The sequence below is a fragment of the Tupaia chinensis genome, unplaced genomic scaffold (assembly GCF_000334495.1).
Source record: "Tupaia chinensis unplaced genomic scaffold, TupChi_1.0 Scaffold000070_1, whole genome shotgun sequence".
Taxonomy (NCBI): Eukaryota; Metazoa; Chordata; class Mammalia; order Scandentia; family Tupaiidae; genus Tupaia; species Tupaia belangeri.
The window spans coordinates 3,399,477-3,415,186 of record NW_006159530.1 but is presented as its reverse complement, the minus strand read 5'-3'; the positions used below and the strand labels follow the sequence as shown (position 1 = coordinate 3,415,186).

Genomic DNA, 15,710 nt, shown 5'->3' with positions numbered 1-15,710 from the left:
TTTTCTGTATGATCTAGTTTGCTTTTAATACTTTCAAAGGAGGCTTTGACTTCCTGTATTATAGCTTTTATCTCCACTAGTTCCATCTGACTCTTTTTTATGGTGTGTATTTCCTCTTTCAGCTCTCGCAAGAAATTCCTCACCTCCTGGGACTCATTGGCTTTTTCCTTCTGGTGTTCATTGTCTCTCTTCTCGTCCATCTCTGTTAGTTTTGTCATTACGAATAGTCTAAATTCTTTATCAGACATTTCCATGATTTCCATTGTACTGTCTGTGGATGAAGAGGAGCTATTCTTTTCCCTAAGGGGTAAGGCATTTTCTTGGTTTCACATATTTCTTGTAACACTGCTGTGATTTCTAGTTATCTGGTGGGTTATCAGTTTCTTCCTAAATTCTAGAAGATCAATCTGAGCGATCAGAGATGCACAGGAAGATGTGGTCTGCAAACTCTTTGGTGTTGCATTTTTCTCCCTTTGTGACACAGATTCAGTGGGAGTTGAAGAATATGAGGACCCAAATAGTATTTAGATTTGGCAACTTTTCATTTAGACTTGTCTAGACACTGAGTAGGTGGAAGCTGAGCAGCAAAGTGATGAGGTAAAAGAAAAAGGACAAGAAAACAGAAAAAGAGAGAAAGAAAAAAAGAGAAAAAATGGATAAAGCAGACAAAAATTATTTATTTGTTAATTATAAAAAGCAAAAAATGAAAACCACATGGCCAAAAATCACTAGATCTCAGCTCTCATGGCAGACTCAGTCTTCTTCTGGCCTGCCTTTTTTTTTTTTTTTTTTCTTGGCCTGCCTTTTTTTTTTTTTTGCTTAGGTGGGAGGGGTAGAGGGGAGGAGATTATTACCAAGATTAAGGAGGATTTCAGAGCCTAGAAAAAACTTCACCTTAAAAAAATTTTAAAGAAAGAAAAATGAGAAAAAAATGAAAAGACAGAAAAGCAGAAAGAGAGAGAAAAATAGAGAGTAGGATACAGGGGCTCTATCAGGGTAGATTCTCAGCGGAACGTCTTCATTGCTTTTATCTCTGAAATCACTAGATCCCGTTTTCTGTATTCTCGATGTTTTAACACCTGAGGTCTTGATAACCCAGGAGGGACTACTTCCTACCCTCCTCCCTCCCATGGTTATTACCTAGTCCTATACACACACACATGCACACATACACATACATATAGTCATATATAAACATATATATATGTGTGAGTGTATATATATATATATATATAATTTGCAACAGAGCATGTGCACTTGATGGAGAGAGACACAGAGAATGCTAGAAAACTCCCCCCAGGACATATGGTCATGCTGCAATCACTTCTACTCCATTCTCCTCCTGGGATTTTGGACTTGTGTGAGCATGTACCTGGCATGTTTTACAAGCTGTTGGGTCTGGGACCTAAATAGTGCCATCAAAAAAACCCCCCAAAAAACACAAAAATACCCAAACAAACAATAGTGCCATCAGTCATGTGGGATCCAACTGCCTTAATCACCATGCTACAGGCTTGCCTGCTAATTCTTAGAGATATTAAACAGTTTACCTGCAAGCATTCCTGTAAAATTCAAATCAAACGCATCCCCACATGCCTCTTTTTATCCCCCAGGGACACTATCACTCTGCCCTAATCATCTCGAGGACAACTACTAGGCAGCTATGTACCACCCCTTAGGCCCCAAGTCCACTAAAATTATCCCCACTGTCCAATCTCAAGCCTGAACACCTCATGAGAAACGCAGTGAAGGTCCCCACTTCCAGTTCCTCTCTCTGCCTGCATCTGGCCTTGGTGCTTTCCCTTGTATCCCTGCAGACATGCTGTGCTTCCTGCCTCTAGGGGACTGTGAGAAATATCAAAATGTCTCCTTCATGACAGCCATTCTGTGCCTACATGTCCTACCATACCTGATTAAAACAAATTCTGGGGCATCATCAACATAGCCCTTCGTGAACACTCTGACATTATTGGCATGCATCAGTATTTTGTAAAGTCCTACTGTAGAAAGGCCCACTTTTTCCCGATGTGCAATTAGTTCCTCTCAGCCTGGACCAAATACTATGGGAAATAGATAGAATATGACCCTCAAGGGTGATTCAGAGATGGCTCCCAGAAGAAGTGTCATATACCTGCCACCAGGATGCATGAGGGAGAGTGTGGGCATGAGTGTGTTGGGCTAGAGATTGACACTTTGTGACATTTTATTGACCAAATGAATGGATGGTACTTTTAGAGATTTGTTAAGAGAATAATCAGGGGACCAATAAATTCATTTTAGTTAATGGACATATAATCAAACTCGCCATTTAACTAGGATTAGGATATACAGGGAAGAGATGGTAAATAGCAATGTTTGATCAGCAAAGTTTTTTAGTAAAGGGCCAGATAATAAATTTGGCTACATGGCCTAGGCCAAAGACATCTGTAAGAACTATTCAACTTTTCCACTGTAGTGTGAAAATAGCAACAGACAATACACAAGCATGGACGTGGTTATGTTCCAGTAAAACTTTATTTACGAAACAGTTGGATTTGGCCCATAGTTTGCAAAGCCTTCCTATGAACAAAATCTCTATTATTTACATATTTATATCTAAGCAGTCTGATATACTAGGCTAAGCCTTTCAAAAAATAGGGTCTTGGGACCAGCAGTTAGCGTAATGGCTATGTCGCTGGTCTCCCATGTAGTCGACTGCGGTTCGAATCCCAGACCCAGTGGCTTAAACTCACACCGGGTGCGTGTGCATGCATGCCCAAGATCCCGAGAGGAGAATGGAGGAGAAGGGATTGTGGCATGACCATCCCCCCTGGAGGGTGATTTCTCACTTTCTGTCTCTGTCTCTCTCTGTCTTTCGGGTGAGTGCATGCGCCCTATAGCAAAAACCTCTCAAAAAAAAAAAAAAATAGGGTCTTTGACTGAGATGGGTCTCACAAGAAAATGCAAGTAATTAGCCACTTTTATTACTACAGTGGTTTTCTATTCCTTTCTTTTTATTCCTCTCAATATAGCCATCATTTAAAAGATTTTATAATCTATCAGAAAACCAATACCTATTGGCCTATTCAGAAAATATTTACTGACCTACTGTGTGAAATGCATTGTGTCAGGTGCTAGAATTAGAAACATGAATTGAGGAAAATGGTATGTAAAATAAGCTTACCTGTGTAGATGACGTATGTAAACCAGTACCTGTAACTCAGGGTCGTGTCCCACAACAGAGAGTTGAACATGTGGTCCTGCCAGCTCTATTTCCCAGCACAAAACTCTTTTCTCCCCCTGTGGTGTCACGGGTTTATTAGCATGCAGCCAATTTTACAATATGGTGGATACATTATCTGTAATAAAAAGCTTAGGTAATACTCTAATAATTGGATTAACTTTGATGATTCGATTTCTTGTATCTTCTAAGATTTGGGGAAAGGCTATATATTCGGGGGAAAGTATAGATTTTGGGGAAAAGGTAGAAATGAAAATACTTTGTAAGCATGTGTGATGGATTATTGTTTTTACTCTTTTGTGTTTAACCCAAGAGGAATGTGTGAGAAAGAAACACACTCAGAGAGAGACACGCTCACATGTCAACACACACTTGAGGACAGTGGCCGGTAAATTTTTTTCTTTTCTGCTTTTCTCTCCCCTCCCTCTCCTCCCCTCCCCTCCCCTCTCCTCCCCTCCTCTCCTCTCCTCTCCTCTCTTCTCCTCTCCTCTCCTCTTCTTCTCTTTCTCTTCTCTTTCTTCTCCTCTCTCTTCTCCCCTCATCTCTCCTCTCCTCTATCTCCTCTCCTCTCTTTCCTCTTCTCTCTCTTCCCTTCTCTTTCTCTTCGTTTCCTCTTTTTCTCCTCTCCTCTCTTTTTTATTTTCTGTTTTCCTTTCTTCTCTCTTCTCTTCTCTTCTCTTCTCTTCTCTTCTCTTCTCTTCTCCTCTCCTCTCCTCTCCTCTCCTCTCCTCTCCTCTCCTCTCCTTTCTCTTCTCCTTTCTCTTCTCCTTTCTCTTCTCCTTTCTCTTCCCCTTTCTCTTCCCCTTTCTCTTCCCCTTTCTCTTCCCCTTTCTCTTCCCCTTTCTCTTCCCCTTTCTCTTCCCCTTTCTCTTCTCTTCTCTTCTCTTCTCTTCTCTTCTCTTCTCTTCTCTTCTCTTCTCTTCTCTTCTCTTCTCTTCTCTTCTCTTCTCTTCTCTTCTCTTCTCTTCTCTTCTCTTCTCTTCTCTTCTCTTCTCTTCTCTTTTGGAGAGATTTTCACTGTAGGGCGCGTGCGCTCGCCAGACAGACAGAGAGAGACATAGAGACAGAAAGCGAGAAATCACCCCCCAGGGGGGGATGGTCACGCCGCAATCCCTTCTCCTCCATTCTCCTCTCGGGATCTTGGGCACGCACGCACACGCGCCCGGCGTGAGTTTTAAGCCACCGGGTCCGGGACACGAACTGCGGTCGACTACGTGGGAGTCCAGCGACATAGCCATTACGCTAACTGCTGGTTCCCATTCCCCTCTTCTTTTGATTTGCCAGAGGGCACATGCATTTACTGGAGGGGGGAAGTTAAAAAACACTCCCCTAGGGGAGATGGCCATACCACAATATTGTCTCCATTTCTCCTAACTTTGGGGACTTGGAGCACGCACATGCACCTGGCATGTCTTCCAAGCTGCTTGCTTCAGGGGGCTTGAGTCATGTGATTGGACATGTGGGAGCCAGCTTTAATCATCACACCATGGGTTGATTGTTTATTTTCAAATATACCATTATAAGCAAAATTACCCAATGCATGCACTGTTATTGCATTAAATAAAGACTATGTTAGCATCAAATTATCAGGAAATAAATGATCTATCTTGCATAATATGATCTATTTGAAAAATTAATATATGGTCTTTTTTTTCATGCATTTAAAACCAGTGAAAATTTCACTAGTTTATCAATCCAGCATATCCCAGGATCGAGGAAGTCCTGGGCTAGATTTTGAACTTGGATGGCATCTGCATGATCTCTGTCAGCAAGGCAATGTCTGCCAGATGATTCTGTCACGTTCCCGTTTGGTGCTCATTTAGAAGGGGAATCATAATTACTCTTGTATGTCAGTGTCTGGTTGACAATGGATGTAGCTAAAATGGGTTGCAATGCAATCAGTAAAGATGGAGCTTGAAATGTCCAAGAGTGAGACTTTCTAGATATTCTAGCCATCAGTGTACAATTTCCTCTACTTTAAGGGCAAGATCCATGACAAGAATCAGCAAGTCTGATCTTGTGACCTGATTCCTTTAAATTCCATTGCCTTTGCTTCTGCCATAGGGTAGCTGTGGAAAGTAGTCTGCCATAAGTGAATGTGAGCCTCCTCCAGGCATCCCCTGATGTGATGAGACACATGCTGCTGTGGACGATAAGGCTTCTTTAAGGGAGGGAGATGTGAGTCCATCCTCTCGGCTGAGGGTGCTCTTTAGTTTATATTCTCACATTAAGCTATCATTCTCAAAACACACTCCTCAGCATCAGGAGGCTGGATTAGAAGGGACTGTGAGCAGTAGACACACATGCCAGAGCCAGCCCTCTCTCTCACAATGATAATAAGGAGTCTGAGTCACCTGCCAGATTCTTTTCTCCTCATCATGTCTTCCCTAATCCCCTGTACCTTGGTCAAAACTATCTCACTTCATCTGAGTGGTTTAATGACATGAGGTCACAAAATGGAAGTGGCCAGGGTCCCTACCTTTTCTGCTTCTACTTGGTGTCCTGATTCCTGTATAAAACATACTATCTTCTTCTCGTAGAGAGTCTGTATACGCAAGAGCAATGTTTCTCAAGGCATAAAGGGTTCCTTTAAACCAAGCTAACTTACACTAACATAATGAAGAGGTAAAATGAATGTATGTCCCAGAATAATAAGATTTGTTTTGAGGTAACTTCCTGCTTTTACCTAAACAGAAGAGCATCAGGTGACCTTTGTTATTTTATTTAGGAAATGTTTATTTAATTTTATTAATCTTCATTCTTATTATTTTTAATTTGCTATAGAGCACGTGTGCTCTCCAGACAGAAAGAAAGTGAGAAAGCAAGCTGCCAGGTTGGGGACTTGAACCTCAGTCTGCCATTTGGGAGTTCAGCACCTCAACCACCATGCCACCTACTGGTCCCCAAACAACCTTTAAATAGCAACCTCTCTCTCCCTCTCTCTCTCACTCCTCTTTAGTCGGGTTTCTTGTTAAGCTGGTTTATTATTCACCTAAAAGATAAGCTACTTAAATTTCTCATTTAACGATACACACTTTAATGTTTGCTTAAGAACATAATTTCACTTGAGTATAGTTTACTATCCTTTTCTAAAAGTTTATTAATTTATTTCTTTCATGAGAGAGGAGGAGAGATAGGTCTTTCTGCTGTGATCCACTCCAAGCCTCAGCTAGCCACAATCAAGGGCAGGAGAGCAGAACCTGTGTGTACAGGGAGTCCTTGGGACAGAAGTCACGGCAGTCGCGATCACAGACCACGCGTTACCACTGGGCCACAGAGGCTGGCCTAGATTATGACACTTTTTTTTCTTAAATTTTTCTTATTATTTATACAGTCGATCATTATACATCATTTAGATTCTAAAGAGATTTTACCCAGCATGACATATGCCACACAGCAGACGAGTTGAGAATACTATACACGACATCATCAACAGGCAACAAATTATATCTGTGTCCCACAAATATCTTAGTTCTCCATTTTTTCCCAAATTTCCCTTCTTCCACTCTCCTTTCACTTTGTTCCTAGTGTCCATAACAATTTTCAATGCTTTTATGTTCTTCTGTCTTTCAGTCTCTACCACAGAGTGCAGACAGTGGGTATATGTTAAGTGGAGTCGTACAATGTCTGTCTTTCATAGCCTGACTTGCTCCACTCAGCAATAGATCTTCCATGTTTGTCCACTTTCTATCAAATTCCAGGGCCTTGTTTTTTATGGCTGAATAGTATTCCATGGAGTATATGTGCCACACTTTTTCAATCCATTCATCTGTTTGTGGACATTTGGGTTGGTTCCATGTCTTAGCAATCATGAATAATACCACCTCAAATATAGATGTGCAAAAGCTTTTCTGACTGAAAATTCTCCTGTCCTTTGGGTAGATATCCAGGAGTGGGATTGTTGGATCATATAGTAGTTCCATTTGAAGGTTTTTGAGGAACCTCCATATTGTTTTCCACAGTGGCTGGACCAATTTACATCCCCATCAACAATGTAGGAGAGTTCCCCTTTCACCACATCCCCGCCAGTACTTACCATTTTTTAAAAATGAATCTTTGCCATTCTGACTGGGGTTAGGTGGTATCTCATCGTGGTTTTGATCTGCATCTTATTATTCTTAAAGGTGGCTATAGTTGCACCAAAGCTATTGGCTACAAGCTGAAACAGTTGTTGATAAACACACTTTAATAATATATTTTGAAATTGCTTTGAGATCTTCAGTTTGACAGGATAACAGAAATCCAAATTGTTATTCATTTTATTCGTTTTTTAATGCCTGCACATTCCATTTGTTTTTATTTAATTGCCAAAGTAAAGGGTAGTACTTCTGTGGTTAGAGAACATGTCTCTGTGGAATTGGAGCACATATTTAGGTTGCAACAGTTTTTCTCTTTACGCCTCAAATTCCATTAACTCTCGAGGCAACTGTATTTCTCTATTCTTTTCTTGCTTCTTAGGACATTAGAGTAAGAAAGAAAAAGTGGGAGAATGTGAAAACAATTGAGTATCTGACTCAACAAACTAAAACCGCCTATTTCACAGGATGAAAGAGACGGAAAGAAATAAAATCTCACCCAAAGTTAAAACAGTAATCGGGGAGCAGCTGTTAGAAGGAAGAGATAAAAGCAAATGCTAGAAAGGCCAAGGGAACTTGAGGCCTGGAGCTGAGGGCCTAGGAAGGCTTTGAGTGATTGGCTCAAAGAGAGTGAAACATTAAAGGAGGCTTTGAAAACACCTCAAACACAGAATGAAAAAGGCTAGTTAAGCAGGGATTACTCTATCTTGAGGAAGGGCATGTTTTATTTATGTAGATATAAACAGAAATAAGAAGTTATATCTCTCTGCTTATTTCTTTTCTTTTTTTTTTATCAGAAACGTTGCTGTTTTGTTAAGATGGTCCCTTGTCTCAACTTGGGTAGATCAGATGGCAGGATGCTGATGTAGTCTTAAGAACATTCTTGAAGCACAAAGCAAGAAGCTGGTGTAGAGAGTGCTTGGAAAAGAATCACCACTGATCTGTCATGGGAAAAATGACACAGCTAAATGAAGGGGAGGGTCCAGGTAACCTGTATTTGAGGTACAAAATGGGTGAATTGATATGAGAGGAGGAATGGATCAAATATGAAATCTCTTCCCTCTCTCAACTGAATTTTTAGAAGATCTCTTTGATGCTTCAGAATGTTTCTGTGCTATGTCTCGGGGTGGAGTAGTGTCCCCTGACTCCTCCCAGTTTTGGCTATATTGAAAGGGAAATTAGGCATTAATGCATAATACAATTTCACTCTTCAAATAAAAGTCCTCAGACAATGGAGAACACGTGTGTGTAGATTTCATGTGCTCCAGACTGTTGAGGCTCTGCTTTACTCCAAATAGCCAGTGGGTTCTGGTGTTTTTGTTTGTTTGTTTTTCCCTCAACAGCTTTTGTGGAACCTTAAATCATGAATTAATATGCAGCCATGAGTTGCTTAATGATGGTGATAGATTCTGAAAAAGGTGTCTCGGGCAATGTCGTTGTGAGAACGTCATAGAGTGTACGTCAGCAAACCTAAATAGCAATGCCTACCCCACATCAGGCTATGTGGTATTGTGTATTGTAATTATATGGGACCATTGTATCTATGAGGGGGAGTCTTCAAAAAATTCACAGAAAATGCATATTATGAAAAAATTGTGCAGATTTCAAAGTGTGTTTACACCAAAAGAAACTCACACTTGATTTTTTAACTTATTTTTAGTTTTTAAATGTTTATTTATTCATTTCTTTCTTTCTTTTTTTTTTTTTTCTGGAGAGGTTTTTTTTTTTTTTTTTTTTTATACCACACGCGCTCCCCAGATAGGAGACAGAAAGCGAGAAATCACCCCCCAGGGGGGATGGTCACGCCGCAATTCCTTCTCCTCCATTCTTCTCTCGGGATCTTGGGTATGCACGCACACGTGCCCAGCGCGAGTTCTAAGCCACCGGGTCCGGGATGCGAACCACGGTCGACTACGTGGGAGTCCAGCGACATAGCCATTACACTAACTGCTGGTTCCCATTTCTTTCATTGGTGAGATAGGGAGAGAGGAAGATAGCACCTCCAACAGGGTTCTGATGATGTAATCCGCCAGGTTCTGACCTTGGGCAAGAGTGTTCCTGGCTGCTCAGGGTGACCTCTTGAATTTGAACTGAGAAACTTCCCATGAGGGGTCACCTGGTAGAATACTGTGTTCACTGCTGCACCACCGTGTGACCCTTAAACTTATACTTTAATTCCATTTTCCACCAAGTGTTTTGAAGCATGTGTGCAATGCTGCTATTCTCCTAGAAAACCTTGCTCTTCCTTTCTTATTGTGATTATTGCTAAGGATCACGGTCTCCTTACTGGGGCCCTGTGACTTGGGTGGGTGCCCCAGCTGGGCCTGGCTTAGACTCTGTTCCTCTTCCACTCTAGCTGGGTCGGTTGGTCCTTGATCTGCCTGACACATTCTCCAGCCAACATAAATTCCTGTTATTGCTGTAGCTGCTTTCCTCCAGGGAGTTAGGTGTCCTTTAAGATGCTCCACTTTTTTCTTCACTTTTGGCCAAAGTGGAGATTGGAGGATGAGGGAGCGGGGAATAGTGTCCACCACCTGGAGCCGGTGGACAGTGCATCTGCTCTCTGGCACCCCTACTTCACACGTGTGGCTCTCACTGTCAGCAACTGCCTACCTCCTTCTTCAGGGGTATTGCCCATTCTCTGTGGACACTGTGTACAGAGTAACCCATTCGACACTACCAGTCACTGGTATTTGTTATCACTGAATCCAGCACACTGACTTCTCATTTACTGGGCAAGACAAAGTTGCCCATATGAACGCTCTTCATGGCCTCCAGGTCTGCAGGACTTCCACAAATGAAAAGCAACAATGGTCCCTCAGGCCATGTGTTTTCTCCCAGAGTAAACAATTCCGTTAAATTTCGTGTGTAAACATGTGAAACCGCAGCTCTTAGCGGTCGCAGAGAATACTATTTTAGCTAGTTGTGCATCAGACGGATTCCGTTTTTCTACCGGGGCCATGACTGGACCACTTTTGTCAGCCTCCCTCACAGTTTGCTTGAGTTTCAGTTAATGCAATGGAGACAAAAGTCATTCATGCTGCTCCAGACCCACCCATGAAATCCCAAGTGCCGTCTCCCTGTGCTCTCTCATGTCATCCTCCAGTCAGATGTAGCGCCTTCTGAGGAAGTCCCCTGAGGCCTTATGGGATGGCTAAACCCAGATTTGAGGAGCCAGGGTCTCTAAGTGAACTCCTTACCTCCATCATTCTGCAATGCACTGCCATAGTAGGATGGAGTGACTTGCGATTGGGTTAAACTACTGAGAGTGCGGGCTTTTTGTTATGATAGCTGGTATTATTTATCTAAGCTAACATCTCATTGTACTGGGTTTTTGTTTTATGTCCACCTACTTTAGCAAAAACTTTGGGTTTCACCAGGATGACACTAACACATTAAAAGAAGGTCAGAGGAAACATAGTAAGGAGGGAGAAGGAAAGGAGGGAGGGAGAAAGGACAAAATATAGGAAGGAAGGGAGAAAGGAAGATTGGTATTTTGATTTAAAAAAATAAAATTATTGCAGTTGTACCAGTGTTACCCATGGGAACATGCTCCAGACCTGACTTGTGGCTTGCAGGTAGGGATACCGACCGTGTGACACATAAACACAAATAGGAATTAGTAGTCAGCATGCCTCGAATGTGCTCCTCTGACTTGTGAGCCCAATTCCTCCTGGGAATTATAACTCTCCTCCCCTTCCCTCTAGAAAAATATTTCCTCTCTCTTTTATGCTTACACTAATTTTATCTTTTCCCTAGTGTCTGACTCAAATCCTGTCTACTTTATGATAGCTAATGATTTTGATGCATATTGACCTTTTCTGTCTTTAAAATCTTAACACGTTTATTATTGATTATTTAGTCAATTAGTCATATAGTATATTGCTTCATAGATTCATTGTTTTTAAATTGTTTATCTCCAAAGAGAGAGAGACAGAGACAAGTAATCCCAACAAGATCTCACACCATAATCCTCTTGCCAGCCCACTCAGTGAGCCAGCTACACTGAGTACAGGAACATGCTGCCTGCCATGTACAGGGCCGCCCAGGAACTGAACCCTGAGCTTCCATATGGCTCCAGAACTGTGGAATGATGTGCATTTCTTATGCCACCACACTGGTCATTCAGTCTCTGTATTTATATATATGTACATATAGTTTATGCATATAGATTAAAGCTCTTTGAGGATGAGAAGGTGTCTTGTTCTGCAATTAGAGGTTTCTGGCATTATGTAGTTGCTAGATACCTAATGACTTTCCATAATTATTATTAAAGGGCTGGGTGCCCATCTATCATGATTATATAATACTTTAACAAATTTACATGTTGATGAAAATTAATTCATAGTCAATGTTTTATAACAGGGAAATTACTCATTAGAAAATCATGAATCGTGGACCTAGAGACTAGATTTCTTTATTTATTCATGTATTAAGGTTTTTTTTTAGCGTGCATGTGAGAGGAAAAGTGAGAAATAGAGGGAAAGCGAGAAATTATCCCCAGGAAGGATGGGCCACATCACAATCTTTTTTTCTCCCCCCTCCTCCTGGAATTTTTGGGAGAGCACACACACATGCCCTGCATAATTTTCAAGTCACCAGGTCCAGGCCTCGAACCACAGTCAGCCATGTGTGAGTCCAGTGCCTCAACCACCATACCACCTGCCAGCCTCAAGATTTCTGTTATTTTAAGAAAGATATTATGTTGGAATCACAACTTTCATTTTGCTGAAATATTTACAGTTCTTTTTTTTTGTTTTTAAAGAGAGATTTTTGCTATAGAGCATGCGTGCTTGCTGGAGAGACAGAGAAATACAGAGAGACAGAAAGTGAGAAATCACCCCCTGGTGAGATGGCTATGCTACACTCCCTTTTCCTCCATTCTCCTCTTCAGGATTTTGGGCACATATGCACACGTGCCTGGTGTGAATTTTTAAGCTGCCAGGTCCAGGATTTGAACCGTAGTGAATCATGTGGGAGTCTAATAAAGTACTCATTACATGGGGACCATCTACTGGTCCCAAAATATTAAGACTTCTTAACCCTATGGGTTTTATAGCTCATTTGAGACATTAATATTGGCAACAAAGGCAGTCAATTTTGGTTCAAATAAGCAAATGATCAGGGAGGACAATAGAAATTTAAATAGAACTTTTCTGGATACTCACTCCTCTGTACATTGCTGTCTGTTCTGTTCTCTGCAATGTCCACGCATTCTCACAGGGTCTTTCATGCACACTGCTTCTCCTTGGTATTGAACAGTGTAGTCATTTTTTAAAAGAATTATTTATTTAATTTTATCAGTTATTATTATTATTGTTAATTTAATTTGACACATGTGCTTACTAAAGAGAGACAGAGATAAAGTAAGAAAGCAAGCCTCTGGGTCCGATACTGAAACCACAGTCTAGTATGTGGGAATCCAGCGCCATACTCACCAGGCCACACGCCGGCCCCGAACATTAGATTCTAAGATACAACCAGTCAGCTTGAAGAGACTCAAACAGCCCTACCCCTGAGAAATCAAGATGGCCGTCCACTACGGGGAACTGAGGAGAATGGATTAATATAATATACAACCAAGAAAGGGTTCTTTAAACATAGATTCCTTGAAATGAATGAAAACAGGTTTCTTATCCAACACAAATGGACAGTGGATGACTTTCTAAAGATTTTCTATATTATTAAAACAAGTACATTTTTGACATTTGGAGAAGAAAGTTGGCGCCCTAACAGAGATGACTGCATGCCTGGAAATGTTTGTGGCTCGTTTTGTATGAGTATGACCTCATGGAATGTTAATTTTAATAAAATTTCTAACACTTTGTTTTTAAAAAGAGATATATCATTGTGGATAGATAAGGAGAGAGGTTTCTGAAAATTCCCTACAAGATGATAATAGTAACAAAGTTAAACCTCTTAGCTCTACTAAGAACCTTGCTTTTGCAGTCCTGATGTGGAAGCTACTTGGGTTTGCAGACCAAATGGAGGTAGGCGAAAAGCAAGACCGCAACAATGGGACTGGACACCGGAGGGCTTCTATCTGGGGAAAGGCGCAGACAGGAGGTTGGGGCTTGGACGCCTACCCACATAGGTCCATAAGAGTATTGGATTTCTGGAGTCTTTGGCAATTCTACGGCCTCTTTTACTTAAATACAGAAAACAATGTCTTGCCAAAGTGCTATTTGAAATGTGTGAATAGAGGCATTATGTCTGCATCTTATTAACGTGCGATGTGCAACGTTGTAAGAGTGGGGAGTCCCACTTTCTCTTCTGCCTGTGAGTTTCTTAGTCTATTTTTAGCTTTTGTCCTTTCAGCTCAGCCAGAAGCTGCCCTGAGACTCAGCCTATGGAAATGTGCTGGGCTCTGAGCTGTGCTGTAAAGAATGAAGGTGAAACTTCGAGCTGCTAGATTCATGACTGGGGTTTTTACGCACACATAAAATATGAATCTCAGTTGTATACAAAGCTGAACCCATCGTGCCAAAAGGATCCCAGTCAAGCAGGCCTGTAAAATGAAATCCTCTTGGACTAATTTAAGGAGACCTGAGTGATATAAATTGTGGCCTGCTCAAATGCAGGAAATAAAAAAAAAAAATTTCAACTTGAACACATGCTTCCCTCCTGGTGCCATTGGCAACCTTGGTGTGTGAGCAATGGGAACAAAAAACAGGCGAGAAGTTAGCTCCCGATTCATTTTCCAAATAACTCTGCAGGTCCCTGTTTATACTAGTCTTGTGGGCCTAATGAAACCCTCTTCAGTGAGAATTTAATACGGAGATAAAGTTTTCAATAAATAAATGGCCCTGAGTTGGCTGAACTCTAATGCCTTTCAGTCCATAGAGCTGCTTCTCTGGAATTTGTATGCACAGAAGGAAAATGCTCGTAAAACCATTCCCGATAAAAGAATTAATTCACACAGAACACGGGGCCAGAACCTCTGCCTATCAGACACTGAGATTTCTCTATTTCATTCGATTTTTCACTAACCATCTTATAGGTCTTTTGTTATCTCTGGGTTCAAACGCTCAAGGTCCCTCTGACCTTCTTAAGCAAGCACTTAAATGGCTTTACCAGAGCAATTACAGTTGTACCTAAGAGACAGCAATACCTGTTTAGTAGATTTCACGTGGTGGAAGGGGCAGTACAAATAATGTGTGTGACCTTGAAGACGAGTTTTATTTGAAGCAACACTCTGTTACCTTTTCTAAGAAATGAACTTGCTAGGATTAGGATTTAAAATCCTCCATCTTCCATGTACATGACAGATAATCTGCTATTTTCTGAAGAAGGTAGAAAATAATTTCTATGACTGCTATTTAGATAAGTTCTGAGTAAAAGGTACTTCTATCAAGTCCTTGACTTACTAATTTAAATTTTTGTTCTATCTTAAAAATATATATTAACATACATAACATATATATATATACACATATATTTGTGTGTGTGTATATATACATATACATACATTTCGATGTCTCTAAGGTACACATATGTGTATGTTTGTTGATGTTCTGTGTGTGTGTCTCTCTCTATGGTGTGTATGTGTTCACACATAGATAGTTGATCATATGGGATCCAGCTGCCTTGACTTCCAGGCCACCTGCTGGACCATTCTATCCGACATTATTTTAAGAAATCTTTTTTTTTTTTTTTGCACATTAGCTGATGTTCTGGGTACAAATAATATTCCAGGTGATGATTATTTTTATAAAGAATTATTTTAGTCCATTTTATTTACCTATTCTTTTTTATTTTAATTTGACCAGAGAAAGACCACTCACAAAAACACACAGACACACACACACACACACACACAGAGACACAGAGGGAAAGTGAGAAAGCAAGCTGCCAGGTCTGAGATTCAAACCGTGGTCAGCCATGTGGGAGTGTCCAGCGCCTTGACCACCATGCCACCTGCTGGTCCCCATGATTCTTCACTCTATAAGTCAATCAACATACAGAGAAGACAGCATTGTCATAAACTTTTTATCAGAAATTACATTTTCAGAGACCAGTAGTTAGCATAATGGCTGTGTTGCTGGACTCCCATGTAGTCGACGTGGTTCAAGTCCCGGACCCAGTGGCTTAAACTCACGCCAGGCGCATGTGCATGCGTGACCAAGATCCCAAGAGGAGAATGGAGGAGAAGGGATTGCAGCATAGCCATCCCCCCTGGGGGGGGGGCGTGGTTTTTCACTTTCTTTCTCTCTGTCTCTCTGGCGAGTGCACGCATCCTATAGCAAAAACCTCTCCAAAAAAAGAAAATAAAAGAAGAAATTACATTTTCATTTTCTTATGTTATCTTTGAGAAACTTAGAAGTCAAAATATGCATTCTTCCTCAAAAAAAAAAATAACAAAAGTTGTGGACAAATTGCTGTTTTTTTATTTCTTGAAATGCTGAGTAAATTAC

At 40.9% G+C, this 15,710-nt stretch overlaps 1 pseudogene; it reads left to right on the top strand.

Moving 5' to 3' along the window:
* The window catches only part of LOC106733172 (nucleolin-like), a 63,398-nt pseudogene that overhangs the window by 24,153 nt on the left and 23,535 nt on the right, over window positions 1–15,710 (top strand).